Source organism: Bombus pascuorum, chromosome 4, assembly GCF_905332965.1.
Source record: "Bombus pascuorum chromosome 4, iyBomPasc1.1, whole genome shotgun sequence".
Taxonomy (NCBI): domain Eukaryota; kingdom Metazoa; phylum Arthropoda; class Insecta; order Hymenoptera; family Apidae; genus Bombus; species Bombus pascuorum.
The window spans coordinates 5,595,010-5,616,506 of record NC_083491.1 but is presented as its reverse complement, the minus strand read 5'-3'; the positions used below and the strand labels follow the sequence as shown (position 1 = coordinate 5,616,506).

Below are 21,497 nucleotides of genomic sequence, written 5' to 3'. Positions count from 1 at the left end.
CTGTACCTTTCGAAGGAACGACGTGGGAGTTATACAATCGTGAATGGTGTTCCGTAATGCGTAAAAAAATTTGAACGATCGTTTCGCAGCGAAAAATGGAGAACGTTAATAGATACGATTCTATTCTTAGTTTTATCCGTAAGATTTGCCCAGTTTTTGTTTTTCCTTTTTCTTATTGATAATTGATATGCGCAAAAGAAAGATAGGCTTTAATAAGGAAATAAGTACGTTGGTCTTGACTTATATCCCGTGATTTACGTTGTTTATGCAGAATCCCATGGGATCTGAGAATTGGCAGTTGTTTATCACGTCAAATTTCATCCTGTCTCGTCCGCTCCTTTTATGCACAATATGTTGGTAATAGACGCATGTTTTTATCCTTCCTGCATTTCCAAGTCAGTCACCTGCGTAGTTCACTTAATTTTTCTTTCAAAAAGAAAAACCCTTTTGTCTCTGTCTCTGTATTTCCTCTCTGGGATACGTATTTTAAAGTTATCGACGTCATAGTTATCGATTGTTTACTATGAGACATACAGCTACAGTTGTAAAGCATCGAAGAGTAACCGACGAAAGTTTGGTGCGTCGATAGAATAGCAAGTTTGGGGTGTCGGCACTGTCGGGGATGAACTCTCGATTTGCCGGCCGGTGTAATGGCGCGGATTTGATAAATTCGCCGGACGTTTAATGGAAGGGGCCACGTGGCTTTCACGAGACAAGTTTCTGCTTACTGATAGCGCATAGTTAAAGCACCTTTAGTTCGACAAAGAACAGGGGATTCATCTTTCCTCCCAAAAAGTTACTTCGAGTACACGAAAAGAGGTAATCCAATCGATCGTAATAACGAGTATCGACGAGTAACCAGTTTCTGACCATACAGGGAAAGTTAAACGCTGTCGAATTGGATTACCGAGTTTCGTAGGCCTTTGCAAATTAAGCGGAATTGTATTCGCGGCTTGCGATACATCAAAGGAAACGCGATATCGATTGCCGAAATGGCGCTTCTGCTAGTCTCGAAGGTTCACGCGCATGTAAGTCGCACACGTACGCGCGAACGTACATCGGGAAAATATATCTAGTGGCTGCATCGGGCCAATTTGCATTGCTAAACGTCGTTTCACATTCGATTCGCTCCCGGCTTCTTCGGCTTCGATGTTTGCACACGCGGATATGCATGTGCTTCGGGCTGCTGGCTTGAAATTGGCAAATTTCAAGCGGAAACGGTGAAAAAACGCTTGTCACCGTTACTGTTGTTAAATCATTTACAAACGATAACGCTGTCGGCTAAAAGAAGGAATCGGCGATCCGGAATGGTTGACTAGATAAACAAATTTTCTAGACACTTTTCAAAATATCGTGAAAATGTTTTCAGCAGTTTAATATTTTGTTCCGACACATTTTATTCTGAAAAGAGGGTATAAAAAGAAAGTTGATTCTAGTCGTAAACAGATCAAGTAGAATGTCTATTTCCGAAAATAACATACGGATTGCACAAAGGTTGGTTGAGGTATCATTGTTTCGTTGTATACATATCTCCCGTAATGTCGCAGGCTTCTCTGTGTCCTGTAAATAAATTTCGAAACAAACTTCGTTTTACGTAAAGAACGATATAGAATACAACGCGCGCTAAAAATCCCGAAGCTAAATGATATTCAACGCCAAAGGTAGTTATTACTAGCATGATCACACTGTCTCTTTTCACGAACAAATTTTTCACTTCGAGGAGATGTATCTGGAACAACTGAAATCGTCGCACTACTCGTCATCCGTGCCAAGACTCTAATAACTCTACTTTACACTTTTGCGAGTCAATGAGATATAAAAACCGTGCGTCGAGTAGCGAGAAACCGAGAGAGCCAGGTGCAGCCGCGACAAACGATCCGATAATGAGGGATACATCCGTTCGTTCGCCTTGCTTGCTAGCAAATAGCTGAACAATTCGAGGGTACGGGTTGACAGTGAAGCCACCACTCGGAATGGGCGGAGAGTTTGGAAACAGAGAAACAGGAGACGGCGAGAACTGAACCGAACGATTACCAAGCATTAGTTACGGTGCAGCGTAACGTAGCCTCTGGGCGCAGCAGTTTGGAAAGCCGTAATTGCAAGACAACTCTTGGCCTTTCGCCTGACGGGGGCGGATTAGTGGCAACGAGTGCTTATATCGTGGGTGTGACATCGCGGAACTGTCGTCCAGTCAGCTGGACGAACACGCGACCCATCGTCCACGTGATGTACGATGCAGTTTCGTGGCTGATAAACGTTCAACGGTAGAATGACGCGGGGAAAGAAGAAGTATCAGAGCGATCGTGGTCTTTAGAGTCGAGGCTTGATTCTCGCGATGGGATTCTAGAAATTCTACCTCGTAGAATTATACTTCAGATCCTTAGCTGGAGTTACGATATCGGAGCGCGTTTACAAAAAGAACGAGAGCGTGGAAAAAAGCGCGGAAGCTGAGGAATCTTTACCACGAGACGAGCAAGTTTCTGGATTCTCCTATAAATCCATAACGTTCTTAGGTTGACATGGAAGACACGTATCATGAATTATTCCCGGTGTTCTGGTTGCTCGAATTATTCATAAGAAAACAAATGTCGTTCGAAGTAGTTGGTTCTATTCGGAATCGAGACTTTGAGTAGCGTCACGTTACGAAAGAATCTATAAATCTACGGATGGTTCTGCCTCGTATATATCGATAATGCCTTAATTCTGGTACAACCTCCCCAACTTTTAGAAATTCGAAATTCGAATCCATAATCTATTAGCTTCGATGTTTGTAAAATTCGATATTTGTAAGCTGAATTCAATCTTAAGTATTACGGGTTATTCCAAAGGGTTTTTCATTTATATGTATATTTAAATCCACATGTAAGTAAATAAACAAGTAAATAAATAAATTACGCGAGCACCATTTTCTTATACTTCAGTTCTATACGAAAATTCCATGTCAAAATATAATTCGTTCTTCGAATAACTTCAATTTCATAGTGAAATAATTTCGCACTACTATGTAAATAGGGCAAATCACAAGAGAGAAGACAAGCGTGCTTCAGGAAATCCATTTCAAGGCTGCCTGACCGCGTGAAGGGGATCTATTAAAATCATTCTGCAGTATAATCAGCGCCCTCGAAGTGCAAATCAGCCTCTAAATAGTCCTGTAGTAGATCGACCTCTCGTTATCGTGTCCCGTAGCGGGTTCGGTGAGAGTAGTGGTAGTCTAATTCCCAGCCTTCGAGGCTGAGCCAATTAATAAATTTGTACCGGTCGGCTGGCCATAGAACAGGCCTCTGTCTCCGCTTCTGCTTCAAGAGATATCCATTGTTGTCGAGACAATGCCGGCTACTTGCTAGTTAGACTACCTAACTGTCCGCGGTAACGATCGTGCGCGATGTCAGATTAATTAGATTTCAAAGGGAACGCATCGAAAGGGGCTGAACTCTGTTTAATCAGCCATAGTTCGAGTGCCAGTCGAGAAATATCGTCGACGACGGCAGTCAGAGGTTTACGTTCATGGAAAAATACTCGAAAACCACGACGAGTAAACGCTAACGCTGGCTTCTATCGACAGAATTTCGTGATTTCTTTCACGGCCACCGACATCGGTGGTTCGTGCTTCGCGATCAATTTCTCCGTGAATACGTGAGATCACCAGGATGTACGCGGTTTCCTGTTGGTGGTGATACGTCGTTAATCATTTGTGTCTCGATTGCTTCGGGATGTAATTTCGCAGACACGGAGGAGGAAAGCGGAATGGATTCAAGGAAGGTAGTTTCAAGGGGCTCATTTTCAGAAAGTTCAACCAGAATCTTTGCCGCTGTTGAGATTCAAACAGCTGTGCTTCTAGTTGTCCTTTGAACATTCATCGATGACTTTGCATTTAAAATTAAACGTTCCAAAAATAGAGCGATTTTCCTTACAGGCTAAATTCGATCTCACCTGGCGCAATTTTCCAGCTTAAAGAATAGAAATTCAAGCAAAAGTTTCAGTAAACATCCGCCACAAGGGTATACGAGAAAAGCAAGTAACCAGACATTTTCGGGCGTTCAATTTCTCCTTGGAACTTTCTATTCTCGCAGTCGATTATTTTCGCGTGTTGAAAAGCGGGTGGCGGTAAGAAAGAGAACGAAAGGAACGCGCGCGTTTCGGCGACACTGTTCACGACTCGATCGCCGAAGAATCTCGCGACCTCGCGATAGCATTCCAACCGGTGTTTCCAACGACATATCCACAGGAAATATCGATTATCGGATATTCGAGTGATTAAACGCATCTGTGAGGCATAGCGAGTTCGGTGCTCGCCACTAAACGACCCGATCTGTTTGTAAATCATGAAAACGCTACGTTTTTGAACGTTTCGTTTCTTTTCTCGCCCTCTTGCGTTCACCTATATCACCTTTGTCGTTCGATCGCTCGTTGAAATTACCTCCGCTAATTAGATAATATCGATTACGTGTATTCAAAAGCCAGACGGTAAGATCTACATATATCGATCGACTGCGTTATCGCATCTCGGTATTCGCTGTATATCACAGGAAGATCAAGGCGAGTATACGTTGCAAATCGTGCATATGTCAATTCGGTCCCTTGAGTCATTAACCACGAAATAGCTTCTTGTTGCTCGGCTGAATTTATTTTTAATTGCTCGGGAATGTGAGACAGAAGAATAATCCGCAAGTAATAATTATTTTTCGTTTTTCATACATCATGTTGACAAGCGACATTTTTGGGTGTACTTATATTAAAAGTTGAGGCTGACAGATGTACCAACTTGCTTCGTGGCTTCCTGATTCGATTACAGCGACCGTAGAAATTGAAGACCCTAATATTTAGAGCTTACAAAGAATCGTAGCTGTCCTTTTCGAGCGACCGGCAGTTTTCTTCTTTAATTTTCCCGTCGTTAACTCTCTCTGGAATTTATTTTTGCCCTTCATGGGCGGATGATCTCTCTCGCGCGTCCGACTCATGTTTAAACATGGTGGAATGGATCTTGTTCGTAAATTAAATTTCCTTCAGGCTCAGGGAATGGACAGTTTCTTCACTTCGTGCTTTTACGTTTCGCTGCCGATCTGGTTGTCTCGTAAAAGTATGTCTTATCTTGCCAAGGGTAAGTACCATTTGAGTGCCGAGTTATACGAGATCGTATCTGAAAATGCTACCGTAAGGTCAAAACCCAAATAAAATTTTCACGACCGCTAATTTACGAAATGGCGAGAGCTCGCTTGTCGTACGACCAATCGCATCAATTTCTTTGTTCGGAATTTAAGAATTCTGCGTGATCGCTCGATAAAACTCGAATAAATTGAAGTCGTGTAAAAAAGGGAACCGGACGGAATGAATTCATTGACAGTGGAAGAAAGGAGGATTGGCCTAATGAAAAGAAACGTAAACGGCTGTCAAATTATTATAAATGTATCAAATTTCAAAAGAAGCAGCAATAAATTACACCAAATTACAACACATAAAGGTACCCTGGATAACTGAAATGCGACGAGACCGGTGGGCAATCGGTGAAAACTCATCGATCATCCCAACGATTACCGCTGAACCTAAAACGTTCCGATTTGCCGCAAAAATCTTCCCTTCCAGCTAGTGGTGAAATTCCAGGATCTCGTGAGGCGTAAATTACACGAAACGGGACAACAAGATTCCGTTTATCGGTTAGAATTCCGCGGATTGTAACCGCGTGGGTGTTTCTTTTCCATCGTCGACATTCCAGTGGTTCTTTCGATAGGTAATTAATACAGAACGCTGAAAATCACTCATATGGCGAATGATGGAGCGGCCTAGGGAGACTGGAACGGGTAGACGGCAAAAAAGTGGCAGACAAAAAGAAATAGACGAAAGAACGCGACGCGGCAATTCTGGAGACACGGTCGTCGTCTATCTATAATGAAATCTCCAGCAATATTTTCATCGCGGTGACTCGGCCAGCAATGTGGCGATGCTGGGAGCCAAGCTAATGTTCCTCCTGCTGTAATCCCGTCGCTTGGTAAACTTTGAATTTCATCGGGACGTCTTTTGCCAACCCCCCTTTATCCACGGCATCCTCCGTGCGATGAAAATCCTGTTTTTTTAGAGCGGAAGAAATTGAAAATTCGCACGATTTCTCGGGGCTTTCTTCAATGCTAACAACTTGAAAGCTTCCTGGTAGAAAAAAGAGGATAAATTCGTTAAAACGTTATATCCCGGGAAATGTAATTTTCATGGAGTACTTAAATTTTCTAATAAATACGATTGCAACGAAGAAACAATGTTAGAAATTTCAATACAGATCTGTCGAATTTATGTCAGAAGATGAGAGAATGTTGAAATAATAAATATGCAAGCTACTATAAATTTACGAGTAGAAGCATCTTTATACATTTAGTGCAAGCAGTACTAACGATCACGCTGATACCCTGTTGTAGGTTGACAGAGAAAAAGGGTTGCTTGTTAGAGATCCACGTTTTTTCTTTGCTCGTTACCAAAACTAGCTTACGTATCTGAATCATCGGCAAGCTTGCTTTCGTTTCTGTTTCACTCCGCCTCCCTTGCTGGCTGTTCGTTACAAATTTCTATTTAGTTGTTTGTGTCGAATCGGAGCCCTCGTGTTTCATTCTATTTCCACTTTGGCAGCGGATACAAGAGCCGGGTGCAACGTTGCTGTCACTCCCCCAGTCCGTTACTACACGCAAATCCCTTTTCTCTGGGGTTTCGTACGTTTCTCCGTAGGACATTAGCTTTCCCGTATCTTCGGTAAGCTAGTCAACATTTTTTTTTACGGATGAACAGTTACATCGTCGAATGTGAAATTAAGTTTAATTTCACGTAATGTGCAGAACGAGAGTGATGAAAGAGTTGCAGTAACTTGTTTTACAAGTAATTGATCATTACATTAATTTATATAGGTTATGGCTTATTTTGCAAGAAATTGGATTACGAACAGTCCATTCGAGAGAATATTACAAATCAACATTCTCTTAACTATTTCCCATCTGTCTCATTTTTTACTCTCTCATTCCCTTTGTTATTATTTCTTTGACTTCGACAGAGTATAAATTGTATTATATAAAAAGAGCATTGTTTGAACGCATGTTTCACAGAATTCCTGCTTCATTATGTACAAGAATTTTTTATGATTAAATCCATAAAATAAATTAAGCCCGTATACTAACAAACAGTAAGAAACCAAAAATTAAGAACCACCTATTATTTCCGTTTATCGATTTGATCGGTTCCTGGACATTATTCTCTCAAATTTCTATATCGACCACGCATTTCACCCCTCAAAATTTCTCTCAAAATGCAGCTGTAGCGTACTTGTTCTAGAATTATTTACAGCGGATGAAGAAGCTCCATGTAGCTGACCAAGTGAACTCAAAGGAGGTAGTGGTGCGCAATTTCATTTAATTATATTACATGAACGCTGGCGAGTGAGCTTTCAACGGGTCGGTGGTAGAAGCGGAATTACTTGGCTAGTAGTTGACAGTCGGTCAGATACTATTCTTTCGCAGAGGTACCTTTCGTTCTACCTACACCCTCTGCCTTACGTCTTGTTTCACCTTCGCCCCTCTAAATTGAATCTCACGCTGCGTTTTCATTTATTTTCTTCGGACTTTGGAGATTGCTGTTGCTACTGTTGCTGAATTTCGCGTCCAACACAAAGAGTTTACGTTAGGTAGTGGCAGCAGCTGTTTCTGAAGCCAGACACCTTCTTTCAGTTGCTTCTATCTCGCCATCAGCGTATCTTGAGAGACGGTCGACAGGGTGATTCATCTTCCGGGAGGGGATTATTGTGGGCTGGCTGTAGCCGAAAGCTTCCTGTTGCCCGTCTTCTCGTGTCAGCTTTACGCGCTTCTTCTTCTTCTTCTTCTTCTTCTTCTTCGTGGTCGTAGTGCTGCTAGTCTTCTTTTTCTTTCTGCCACGTCCTTCGTTGTACTGATCCCGTACCAGGAGCTCGATGACCACGACTCACCTTTCCGGAACACATCCCCAAGGATTTCTCTCGTTAAACCGCGGCCGTTCGACGTTCGGAACGTCGACTTCGTTTCCCGTGATTCCCTGTGAAACCCTTACTCTTCGGATAATTCTAATCCTCGCGACCGCTACTTTGTTTTAGTGTATAAAGAGAAAGCTGCCTTTTGAAATTATCAAATTGCTAGCTAAGATAAACATAGAGGGTATTTGATTTCAGGAAAACATAAAATTTAGTAATCGAAAATAATATAATCGAATTTCTGTACAATGTGTACGACTTTAGTGGTATATTAAACGAGCAAAACAACGTATGCGGTGTAGAAAGTTATTTCTAATATAAGTTAAATTAACCTTGCAGAATACTTCACCAAACCGTTTATTAAAATGAAACATCCCGGTAGAAATTTTATAACTACTTATATCAGAGACCATACTAGCTAACTAATAACAAAATGAAAATAGGCTAGATATTATAAAGGAACACGTCATTTACAATTTTTCTACGTAAAGGCCATGTGTATATATGCTCTTCCCCAACGAATAAAAATGAGTTCCATGTGTGAGCTCTATAAAGACCTGAATTTCGTACAGTTGTTGCTTAACACGTTTAAGTTACACCTCCATGTTGTTTCCGTTGGACGAACAACGATGGAAGCTAAAAAGAATACGGCAACAATTAGAGAAGCGCGTTACCTTTTCTCACTGACGAGCAATTTATCGATCAGACATAGATATAGACGACGCGTTTAATTAAAATACTACGGGTTCAGGTGTTCGCAGATGACCAAGAACTAAGTAGTAAGTTCAGATTCTCCCAAGAAGACCGTTCGCCGAGATGTCGATCGGAAGTTGTACCAGTCGGCGCGTCTCTACGTCCCAACAATTCGGCCACGGGAACAACCGTTGGGATGAGTTTAAGAAACTGACACCAACACGTGAGTTGTTTGCTAGTTTCACGAAATGATTTCGCGTCGACTGCCATGCAGGTTTCCGTCAGCTAACTGGATCCATCCGGAAGTTCGCAGCGTCATTATGTGCTCGTTTACACTTCATGATATGTACGCATTTTAATGTCTAAATATTAATCACGGAACTTTTTCCTCGGACATTAATTTTTAGCTCTTGCATCTTCTTAAAAATTTCTTCGATTCGTATAAAATTGACGATAACGCCAATGTCATATAAAAAGTGCAAAGGAAAGAAGAGAAGATTCATCGAAAACATTGGACGACTAAGGACCTTTGCTGCTTGAATCTTCCTTTCAGCAAAAACCGCGGATTTTGATAAAGAAATACCACAAGATCCGCGATTTTTTTCGTAGACAACAGCAGACAGAAACTCGCTGAAAGTGGGTAAGAAGCGCAGCCCAAATGCCTCCACAATACTTCGTTATTTCTTTCGTTGGAAAGACGCACGAATGCCATCCAGCAGCTCTTCTATATTAGATGGGATTCTTCAACTTCTGCCAGACATGCGACTTCTTCCTAGAAACCCCAGGTGGGAACCAAAAGGTGGGAAAATGGGTCGTATCGAAGGTTTTTTTCAAACGTACTGTACGCGTAGCAAGGTGCTACGACTTTTTAAGAAATTTGAATCACCGGATAGAACACTATTCAGGGTGTAGTTGGGGCATGATGGATAAATTCACTTGGGGCATTTTATTATATTAAAAAGAGGTTTATAAAGGAAATTTAAAATTACTTGAAAGTTGTAATTGTTTTAAATTCCTGGTTAAAATCTCCGCGGTTAAGTGTTCTTTGGTCTCGTGCTTTAGCAAGGAGGAAGTTTAGTTTGATAACTTAAGAGACAACCGTGAGCCTTGGAAAGTTAGCAGACTACGCCTTTGTGTCATGCTTCGTGTGGACGAAAAACCGAGCTGTAAGAGGAGCAATCAAAAATTGAAATCTGCCTTGAATCTATAAAATTTTAATCCGGTGCGAGTTCAACAAAACTACCAGAGGGAAAGGCGACGAAGTTGCGGTTTCTTTACCAACATTTGGTTGCCTTTGTCGTGTATATTTCCTTGAGATTTGGTAAATTCACGCGCCGTGATCGCGCAAAACAGCGCCATGTTGAATGAGGAAACGTTTAAACTGTCTCGGTTCCCCTTGGTCGTTGAAACCCATCGTAACTCCAGCCGACACAAGAATTCGTGATAAGGAACAGCATTTAAAGGAACTTCTATGGGAAGTTGCAGCAAACTTTCATTCATTGAACTTTCCGGCTAATAAAACTTTTCGCTTTAATTTTCTACTGGACGGCTGATAATTCTTTGTATCGAAAGATATGCGTTTGACGTTTCAAATTTCCTGTAAAAATTTGTTGGAAAGTACCTTATTTTTTAGATTCTAGACACAAGATAGATTCTTGGAATTACTTTCGATCTAAAAGGATCGGCCTAGCTCAAAATAATACACCTCTGGCGTATTAACCACGATTCTTGGGTACTTTCAAAGTACATTGAACCATTGATCTCAATAGAACAAGTTAATTAATGATCCGAACGTAAATCTACTTATCAAGCTACTTTCAGCTTTTCTAATCAAAAAGAGTACCTTTTGTAAAATTTATGCAAGAAAATCGATTGAACTTTATTTGAAGAACTTCAATCTGTAAGTGTTTCGTATTAGTGTCCCTAGATATACGACAAAGTTACCAAAAAGTATCCTTCCGTTGGTAGAACTGAATCAATACCAGCTGTCTCTCCTCTAGTGGAGTCTGCGCGGCGCGATTCGATCAGCTTCGCCGATGTTTCACTATCCAAGACTGGATTTTGTATTTTTTCTTGAATATTTCATCCTGTTTCAAAGATGTCAATGGATTGCACTAAACTGCTCCCTCTAGAACTTTAGCAGATAGAAAAAATTGTATGGGTTAAAACGCAAACAAATAGAGAATTATCCTTCCTATCATCGTATGTTCAATCCAAACAGTTACTTTCAACATACGCAAAATGAATAGAATTTAAAGGATATATATATATAACTTTCAATAGCTAGTAAATATTTACATTACATGGATGTACGTTAAACTGATCGTAACCGAAAATGAAAACTGAAAAATATAGCGGTGCGAAATTTCCAAGAACCATAACGGAATTTCTCTTCCTGTCCGAAAAACTTGAAACGACATTAGGCAGATCATCGAAAATAAATGGCTGACAAAAAAAAGGCGAATGTGTAACATAAATTAAAAGAACCGCTATAAGGAAGGGTAGGTACAGTTCGGTCGGTAGGTGGGAACCGCAGAATCGACCGTGGCGCGCTTCGCCTCGCCGGGGATAGTGTGGTGTCTCTGGTGTCGCGATGCGCGAATGCTCGCAGAGCTTCTCATTCTCGTACCGTAGTCCGTCTCGTGAGCTTCGAGGCGACGTTACGTGTTGTGTACCGCGTTACTTGGCTTGTTGTTTCCGTGTCCGTGTTTCCTCGGTGTGCCACAGTGTTCATATATCCCTCGTCTTGCGCATATCGGTGTTACTTTTCGAAATATTTCAGTCGGATATCGTGTACTGTCGCGGAGACAGATCGCGGCGACACGTCGCGTACGTATCGGCAATAACGTGACGGAACGATGCACGGGTTCCTGCAACGAGATGACGTTTGATCCGCTCGAGGCTGTTGTTCAAGCCGGAAACGTTCTTCTCATTGGCAGCACAGGCTGGATCAAACGATAGAGTTACTCGCGCGAACAGTGAACAATCCGGTTATCGTGGAACGACAACGTGACACGCTCGTTACATATATACATATGTATATGTATATATAGAGCTGGTCTCACTCGGTGATTGTGTTCGCTTGTTGGTCATCAGTGTCGTGTGATAATTTTCGTGAAGCTGTGATTCGCGTAGCGGGAACCGAGAAACAGTGTCGTGGCGACGAAGCATTTATGCAAATCAAGCACGAATCGTTCAGCAACAGTCGACAAGAGTATCGAAAACATAGCTTCGATCTACCGTTCGACATTGGAATCTCGTGGATCGCGTGCTTCGTGCTACCATACCCCGCTTCCTCGTGTGTATCTGTGTTGTATAGTGCAGACACGGCGGAGCTAGCATCGTGAGCATCTGAAGGTGAGTCTGAGACAACAAAATCATTCTACACTTGTGGTGGTAGATTCGATAGCCTACTAGGTGCGCAGGTTAATTAGCAGAAACGCCCGGTCGCCCGTACGGTATTCGGAGTAGTACTTGGTACACGGTAAGAATGTTTCGGAATTGATCGTCCGCCCCGCGGTCTCTCTAATGCAATCGGATCGCTGACAGTGATGGATTCGGCCTCGGAGACTCGTTCGCGTTCAAGTTTCGGCGCGTCTGCGTGAAACTGATTTTGCTCGGCCGCTTGAGATTCGAGAATTATGCCTATACATCGAACGCTCCTACTATCGATATTTTTTACCATTTGTTCTTGCGACTCTTTGGTCGCGTCTCTACTCGTTACTTCTAGCACAGTTATCAGAATTTGTTCGATTGTTTATCGTCCTATACATACACACGTGTATACAGTGTGTTTCAAATAAAGAGGGAATCAATCCGAACGTCTATGATATTTTATCATATACTCGATCAGTTAATCATATTCTACACGTGTTTTTTACAGGGGATAAACCGAAAATCATATTTCACCAGTTTTCAACACGATAGTATATTATATCTGGTAATATTACCATTTATCATCGGTCCCGCGATCGCAACCCATACAAGCTCTATTCCAGATCTCATCCCCCTTGGCGTTGTATTTTCGATCCAGCTCGGTCGAAAATAAATTTCGCACGGTCTGCGAAGCTATGGTATCGCGCGATGTTTATTTATCGGGCTATTATGCGGTATTTAAATGGAAGGGGAAGAAGGCGAGCTTTCGTAATTCCTTCGGAAAATGTATCGACACCCAGACCTCTCCCTCCCTCTCTCTCACCCCCCCTTTACCCTTGTATAAATGTGTGAGTTCGTCGGCGGTTCCGGTTGCACGCGCGACAATGTATTAGCCCTGGGTTCCATCAATAATTTGCATAAACCGGCAGGGAAATTTACGTGTAACGCGGCGGAGGTGGCGGTGGTGGCGCGATGTTCCTCGCGAACTCGAAAGTGGATTACAAGTTACGGCCGGCCGATTTATGCGGCCATTACACGCCTGTAAGGTCTTAATTACTCGCGCCGGAAACTTTTCGACGTGAAGAATTTCGATGTCGCTTACTTGGTAAAGCGGGAAGAAAGAAAGTACGAAGTGGATGCTTTCGGTATGCGACAAGGCAGACGCTCGAATCTAGCGTTCAATGATCGAACGATATTACTTATTGTATCGTTACCAGTTGCAAAAATTGTTGTTAGCAATCGTTAGCTTTCCCGATATTAGATTCGTGCAAGTGAACTGAATCTCGCTATTTACATTTTATAGATACGTGTAGTTTATGGTGCATGTTGCATCGGCAAATTTTGTTAACTAGATTCGGAGAAATACAACCGTATTTCTGTGTAACTACACACATAAGAGGAGTTCGACTTAGATCCCTTGCGCTGTATAGTCGAATCGAAACGTGAAATCGAGTCGAATTCGATGCAGCATCGTCTACTGAAAATTTAGTTAGACATTCGATTGGTAGAGATGTACCGAATGTCATAGTCGCAAGCTCGAAGGAGGATTCTTCGACGCTCCGAAATTGCAACGTTTCGTTATAAAACACGGTAGTACTTTGCCGTGTAGGTTTGTTTAAAATTCATTCAATTTAGTTTATATCGCTGATTTGGTTTCCATTGCATGCTTTAATTTATAATCAGTGCTATGTGAAATATTGAACAATCGCTGTGAAGCTTGGAATAATTGGTAGCGAAACGTTCAATATTTCATATTTGATCGATGCATGATTCATTTTGATTAATCATTCAAGTGTATCAATAGATAGTATCGATATCAAGAACTCCACGATAGAGATACTAAACTTATACTCTGCTTATGGTTCGCCTCATTAGAACGTGAAACATCCTAAATTAAAAGTCGACTATGTCGAGCATTCGATGGAAAGTTGCAAGTTTTCATCCGAGTTATAAATGTATGCCAAACATTTGTCGACAAATATACACAACGATTTGTCCGTTTCGGAACGTTAACGTCTGAAAATGTGAGAAACGTCAACCACTGCAGTTGTTCAGGACGCAGTTTAAGAATCTCTCGAATTTATCGTGGAAGACATTCCCTTGAAAACACGAAATACGCATGGATTCGATACAATTTTTATTTAGAAATTTATCCACATACTTGATCGACGAGATACGGGGCATGGTCTCGACAAATATTTCTATTTTTGTGGTTGCTCATATTTGCATACCGGATGAATCTCTGTTACAACAAACATGGTTACACACACCCGAATTGAAATCCATTAATTTACACAATGCAATGTAATATTTAAAAGACATATTTAATATTCCATATACGTTGGAAGGGTTACCGAAATGAAATGATACGTTCAGAATATTCATAATTGCACATGGAATTATTTTAATTATATTATTCAATAGTCGATATCATTAATGTGTTTCTAAGCGTATGTAGATACACATGGAACTCGATAAACACTATGTTCTCGAAAAGTAGAAAGTAATATCGGGAATCTTGTTAAACCGCACAGTAAGCTGATTCCTATACGGTTTGATTCGTTCGTTTAAAAATTCGCAGTAATTCGCTTGTTTTTAACGGTAGTACCAAAAAAAGAAAACCCGGCAAAAACGTCGCTTGAGACGTCAATTTAGATAAAACGTAGGACAAATATCAGCACGATATATCGAGAGAATATTCCCACTGGTATATCCCAACCGTTCGCTATCAGAACTGGATATTGATACAGACGCAATATCTTTCGAGGGATAGTGTATTGGGCCGGAAAGTTAAGTCTCGCGTTCACGCTGGCTGGTATTAGATCAAACAAAACAAAGGGGATGTTGAATCAATATCGAAGCGGAGGCGGCAATGAAAGGAACAAGCCTGGGGTATGATTATGCGGCGAGAAGCAATCCGTTTCAGGCGAACGAAGTCGTGAAGCAGCCATCAAAGAAAGGTTAGAGAGAGCAAAGTCAAAGAGGCAGTTCGTCTTCAGTCTTGTCGTTGAGACGCATGCTCCTGTCTCGATTCTACGAGACGTAGGAACTCGAGTTACTCGAGTCATCGTTGGAGAGACGCATTTCATCAAAACTTGCGGTTTCTGTGTATACCATACCAGGGTAAGCTTTATTCAGTTCGTAGTTTAGAAGGATTCGAGGATCTTGGAATTTAAACGCACAATGGAATATAAATGGAGTTATGCGAATCGAATAACGAATATAAAGTACAGGATGAATTGGTAGAGTTTTGTTAAATTTCGCTGAAAGTTCGACTGGCAGACTCGGTTATTTGGTGATTGAAGTATCGCGATAATTGAGCACATAATTAGCAATAACACTTTTGAAAATCGTCATGAAAGGGTACTCGATGTTTTGGCAATCGAAGCAGAAAGAATCTTCAGAAGCTGCAGTAGCAGGAAATGCAATTAGAGTTCTCAAAGTGGATAATACGCCGCAATTAGAACTTTCAACTAACTGCAATATTCAGTCACGAAGCACTTGATGACTACACCGCTTCAACCTTAGAGTCCTCGATAATTGTACATCTCTATCGGTAGACCACTAGACCATCGAATCCCTCTACAATCGATAAACCTCGCGATTAGAATACTCAAGCCAGCATCAAGATACCAGCTAATCCTTCCGTTAAGTACCGTATTTTCTCGGTTTTAATCATTTTTTGTGTCTGTTCGAGCGGAATGTCACCTAAATTGCTGCATATCTACGTGTAAGCTTCGCTACTCGAACGCGTCTTGTTCCATCGATGTCTCAACGATAGATATTGAAATCCGCTCTTCTAGGTTGCCTGTTTTCTAAAGTTTAACATACACCGGAGAATATTGCGGCACTTTCCCAACGAGATCCCCGACAGAAGGGATCGTAAGCATTCGAAGCACGTAATCCATGCTCCACCGTGTGTCGTCGAAGATAAATGAGCCGTTCTCTATACGTAGACAGGAGAAATTTTGTTCTATCGTGGAAATCGCCATTGGACTCACGCCATCATTTACGACGATTAAACGGGCGGGTCCAACGTGATCATCGCGTACGATCGCGAAAGCTATTAAAATGAACGTTGTGTATGAACGAACTGGTAGTATCAAAAGTTGAGAAATTTTGTCGAAACTCGTCTGAAATCGTGAAATTTCGATTTCGAATCTTGGAAGCATCATATCTAGCATTTAAATTCAAATCGATAGGACGATTTCTCACCAATGTTTAAAGTGCTGGATTCGATTCAAATCGAACTCGATCAAGTTCTACTGTGCGAAACGAATCGAGAGACAAAGAGTTGAGTACAGTCGGTAATTTTTCACCTTTCTCTACCACTACCAAATCGGAATGAAAGTTTATGACCTCGTCGTTGGTTCCCCGGTCGCTTTAAAATTTCAACGCTATGGGCCATTCCCCTGTTCCTCTGTTTTTCTATTTTTCTCGCCATACCTGTCGCTATCTCGTCTCTCGCTTTCCGCGTGGCGAGAGATTATTTTTACTGTTCCATCGATCGTAACTCGCCGCCAACCGGTTAGTGGAAGATCGTTCTCGTGATTTCGATGTGCTCCCCCGATCGTGGAATCCATTCTACCCATTTTGGTTAATAGACAACGATGCCCAAAACGAATATAACGTTTTCAAAAGTACTTTATATTACTATATACAAACGAAATAACGGTTTTAAGCGAATAATTTCCTGCTGTGCTGGATTTACGAAACAAATTTCATACTGCTGACACATAGAATGTGTAAAAATCTCGTCGTTTATCGTCGTCGTAATTAAAATCTCTTCTCTCTGGAAAATTTCATTTCTCAAAGCTTCGTCATTCGTGAGTTGTCGATAAACGTCGAAAAACATTTGGTCCCTAAATGTTCATGCGACAATCACGGTAAAACAATTCTAGGAACGAACGGGAGGAGAGTAGATGGGTTTTGCTACGGTGTTTTGCCAAGTTCGATCGGCCAGAAATCGTCGTAGCTTTCAGCGGTCGTGTTCACGATATGTTGTTTAAACGGTGATCTAAAGTTAGACCGTAAAACGAAACATTTTTCACTGGAGAACGAAGAGAGAAAGAGCGATGGTGCCACGTCATTTCGTGCATTTCGCGTTTGGCCAGTTGCCATGTTAGTTGGAAGTCACGAATAGAACTATCGCGTGTCACGACCGATGGAAATTAAATCGTAAAATTTTCGACACTGCATCGATCTTGTGGTCTTTGTGTTTCGATCGCTGACCCTCGAATTCTGTACTGGAGAACCTGGAACAGTTTTGAGGCTCTTCCGTGCGACAAACTTTTCTTGAACGCGGGTCATCGAGCTCCGGCAAAGTCCTCTTGCAGCTTTCGAAGTACCCCACCAAATAAGCTTTCGAGCAATCCGGCAACTTTTTCTATAAATCAGCGATCGTCTCTCATAGAGACTACAGAACTGGATGGAACATTTAATCCAGCACATCTTGGACCAATGTCGAGACGTTTCACGAATTTTCCATTGAATAGACGAATTCTATAGACCTTTCGAAAGAAATGGAAAAGTTTGACGTCTACAATTTTTCCGGATGCTATTCTAGTTTATCTTCTAGTAATATTTCAAAAGTTTTCATAGATTGATAAATATCCAGTACTCTCAGAGTTTCATGTTTCTTCGTAGAAATCTGATATCGTAAACGAATAAAGGTTCGAATTTGATGTTGATCTCTGACAAAGTGATTTCCGAAACAGAGTGCAGTCGATATATCGTGTTCAATTCTGTGTGCTAAAAAAAAAAAAAAAAAAAAAAAAGAATAGATGCTGACTAATCTGGCTCTTCTTCTCTGTACGAAAGAATAGGAAAAGTCATTGTTCGCTCGTTCCCTACTGTGTCAATTGAGAATAATAGACGTCTGGTGGAAACGGAATCCACGTGGCTCTTTAATATCTTCGATTTTAAGGGAAGATCCATTGATAAGAAGATCCATTTCGATCTTTCGTGTCGAATATTTTGGAAAAAGAAACGATTCCAGAGATAGTTACACGTGACTTTTTGCAGAGAGAATTATTATTCGAGTTAAGTTGCTGCTAGTTGAAATCATTGGGCGTCATATTACGGAAAGGGGTAGCAAACATAGCGTGGCTGTAGAAGTAGCCAGGTGGAGTGTAGAGTATATGGTTAGAGTGAAAGATCACCAGGAACGTTTTCAAATACCTTTGATATAGAAGATAACTCAGAATTCGTCTCTCAGGTGGCATCGATCGGTCGGCTCCTTTCGCTTTTGGCAAGTGATCCGAGAAGTAAATTGCCTTAAGTGGGCGATAACGCTCTTCGTCGGTGAAGAGACTAAGATACGGCTGTTGCATAGAATGTACAATGTACATACACATATAGCAGAGAAAGACAGGAAGAGGATGAACACGTAACCGTAGTTTCCAATCTATATACATCTCTCACAGCCACATGGATTTTCAGTTCGCGAGCGGTTCGACGAGCTGGCTGATGCCTTTGTGCTTAGCCCTGGTCTACGTGCACACGAACGAGCACGAACACGCGGCCTGGAACACGTTGATGAGTTCTTCGCCGTGCAATAACACGTTCCTGTCCTCCCACCAACCTCTATCCCCCATCCGGCACTCGAGCTTCCACTTGTTCCTGCTGTTCTTGCTCCGGCCGCGAAATGTCTGCCGTCGCATATATGCAGTAATGTCCAGGAGATACTCGACATATCTGCGTGACGTCTCGAGGGTGCAGATGTCGCATCAGGGCATTAGCATCGGCCTCAAGATACTCCGGTGATTTTCGAGAACATCTCGGAAATGTCCTCGATCCTATCTTCTACGAGTAGACGGAAACAGAGAGAGAATGAGCGAGACAGCGAAACAGAGAGTATTCTGATGCCGATGAATTCTGATGGACCGCGTGTTTGCGCAACCTCTAGTCATTGATATTTACGATGGAATTGTTTCTCTATCGTGCTGTTAGGGATGGAGTGGATGCTAGTGCACGCTCGAGATACATACTCCAGCTTCAAGTTCGATCACCTTGATTCTTCAAAGTAGAACACGAGATTCTCTGTGCAATTCTATTAATTCTTCGTTTTGAAATTTGATCTATGCTCGCGGATTCCGCTGTGCAAGATTTTACGATAAAACAACGGGCAGGAAGTTGCGATATCCACTAATTTCCAATGCATGATCCGGGAAGAAGGAAAGGACGGTCGGTGTTCCTTTAGGTGTGTCGCGTCATTCCGCAATTTTTCCAAGCCTTTGTGCCATAGGGATTTCCGCGACAAAAGCAATAAATCCAGCGTCTATCCGCCATGCGGAACTGACCTGGCGTGCCGCGTCTGCGTACACGTAGTAAGCTCCTTTCGGACCAATCCCTGGGAACGGGCATTTTAACACAATGCGTCCGTCCTCGTCTTGCACCAAGCAACGGCATAGAAGGGACTGTCGTCTCTCTTTCTGTGATGATTGTTACGCGACTGGATGGATCTTTGTGAACTCGGCCGAAACTCCACGGCGACGTTTCTACTAACAAATTTTGTCGGCGAAAGGAAGACGAATTATACCTTGCAAGGGAATACCTGTCAACCGTGGCTTCTTAAGATGCAAATTGTTCGTTGCAGTGGGCAGTTTGGAACTGGGAAACGTGTAGATGATAATCCAGCTGGGAGGAGTTGGCATCTGCTTAATTAAGAAGATTTCTCACAAATTTACATCTATCGATTAGATAAAATACATTTTTTCCGCCAAGGACTACTACAATATATACGTGCGAATATAAGATTCTTTGGAGCATAATCCCAGGGAAATTAATCCTTTGAGAGAGACCGTGTTTCGCTACACAGAACATTCGCAGGCTGCTGTCTTTGACTAAAGGAAATGAATAAGTAGGGGACGCATTGATTCGAGTATTCGGTAGAGACTGAGCTTCCGAAATGCTCAGTGCTTCGTGTTAATTACACGTAAGGAATGCTCGAATACGCTACCCCTGGGCATAATCTAATAGTCATCATGCAGCTGATTAACAGCCATCGCTAATTAGCGATTTCGCCTGTCGATCAACGTAACAATTTTTTACCATGTCCAAGATATTTATTTCCAAGCAGGTAATGGCATTAGCATCGATGCGTTATAGATTATAACGGTACGAATTAATTATAGTACCTAATATGTTATATCGCTCTCGTCCGTCTTCCTGTTTGGAACAAGCGCGCGCTGGTTGTTAAAAGCTGTACACAAATTTATTCGCCAGCGGAATTAGCGCTAATTGAATACGGATCATGGAACGGTGTTTAACGTCATTAAACGATTACTAGCACATACGCGTCTGTGCGGAGGTTTGAGGGTCCTACGATCGCGAGATCGACTGTATGAACGACGTGCGAATATCTACTTTTGCATAATCCCCGTCGCGCCGCCTGTCCCTTCACTTAGACCATCGAATATGTATGAGGGAATAACAGGGAAAATGAATTCGCCAATGTTTACGAGCCTCCCCGTCGTCTTTACGATGTCGTGACCGCGCACTCTAACGAATTACCAAATTCTCGGTGAATATTAAAGCTTGAATATCGTTAGAGGGGAGTTATGCCCACTGACCTACCTGTCGTATTATTTTTTAGAGTAATGCATTATAGAAAAGAAAAAAAAAAAAGATAGTTAAGTGTGACGGCAAAGGAAATATGTTAAGGAATCCACCCCTAAAATCCTATTCGCAATTTCCTCGCATCAAACAGATACTAGGCTCAGCCAGGGGTTACAACTTAAACAGCTTTCCGCAAGGATTTCGAGCGTGTTGTGAAAGATTCAGCTGGCAAAAACATCTTACCTTCGCACTTGGAGGGATCAACGGGGTGGTATTATAAGAAACGATGTCGTAGGTGTACAGCGCTATAGAATATCGCCGAGATAATTCCTTTATCAGTATTCTACCTGAAACGTCGGGACGGATCGACTTCTGTCGTTGGCAGCTTCGTTCTCCGGCAAGTGCATACCGCTTACCAGAGATGGGATTCCACCGCCTTCCATAGAAGTGTTATAATAGTAAAATTAACGCCCCAGCCGCGGTTTGCCGAGAATATCTAGAATGCGCGTGATTTGCGGTCGAATAATGCATACGATCGTCGATTCCTTGCGTATATCGCTTATTGCTTCAGCGTAGATTTAACTTCAAAGAAACTGTCGATGGAAATATTATTATCCCTTAATTGCGTCATGGTACCTTTTTTATAAACAGACTGAGAGCTTATAATGTGCTGAAAGTCGATATTATTATCGCATCTTCAAGCGAATGGTTCTATGAAAAAGGCGTACTTTTTAATAGAAGTATCACCTATGATCTTTACCAAGGGTGCGCAACTTACTCTAAGATCACAGGTTATGAGCAGTAATCGATGCCGGATTTCCCTAGTTTTGGTCGAGAACCAGTTTAGATGAAAAATTACATATTCAAAATTCAGGAATTGAAACGATTTCGTTCCCCTACA

The 21,497-nt window shown here is 41.9% G+C and overlaps 1 protein-coding gene across 2 annotated transcripts in view; it reads left to right on the top strand.

Moving 5' to 3' along the window:
• The first annotated feature begins 11,278 nt into the window (after positions 1-11,278).
• LOC132906198 (neuroligin-4, X-linked) overlaps positions 11,279-21,497 on the top strand; it is a 263,676-nt gene continuing 253,457 nt past the window's right edge. Inside the window, exon 1 of one of the 2 annotated variants that reach the window (XM_060958161.1) lies at positions 11,279-12,019. The gene's annotated coding sequence lies outside the window, so the exon portion shown is untranslated. The remainder of the gene's footprint in view (positions 12,020-21,497) is intronic. The other variant, XM_060958162.1, reaches the window with a different exon arrangement.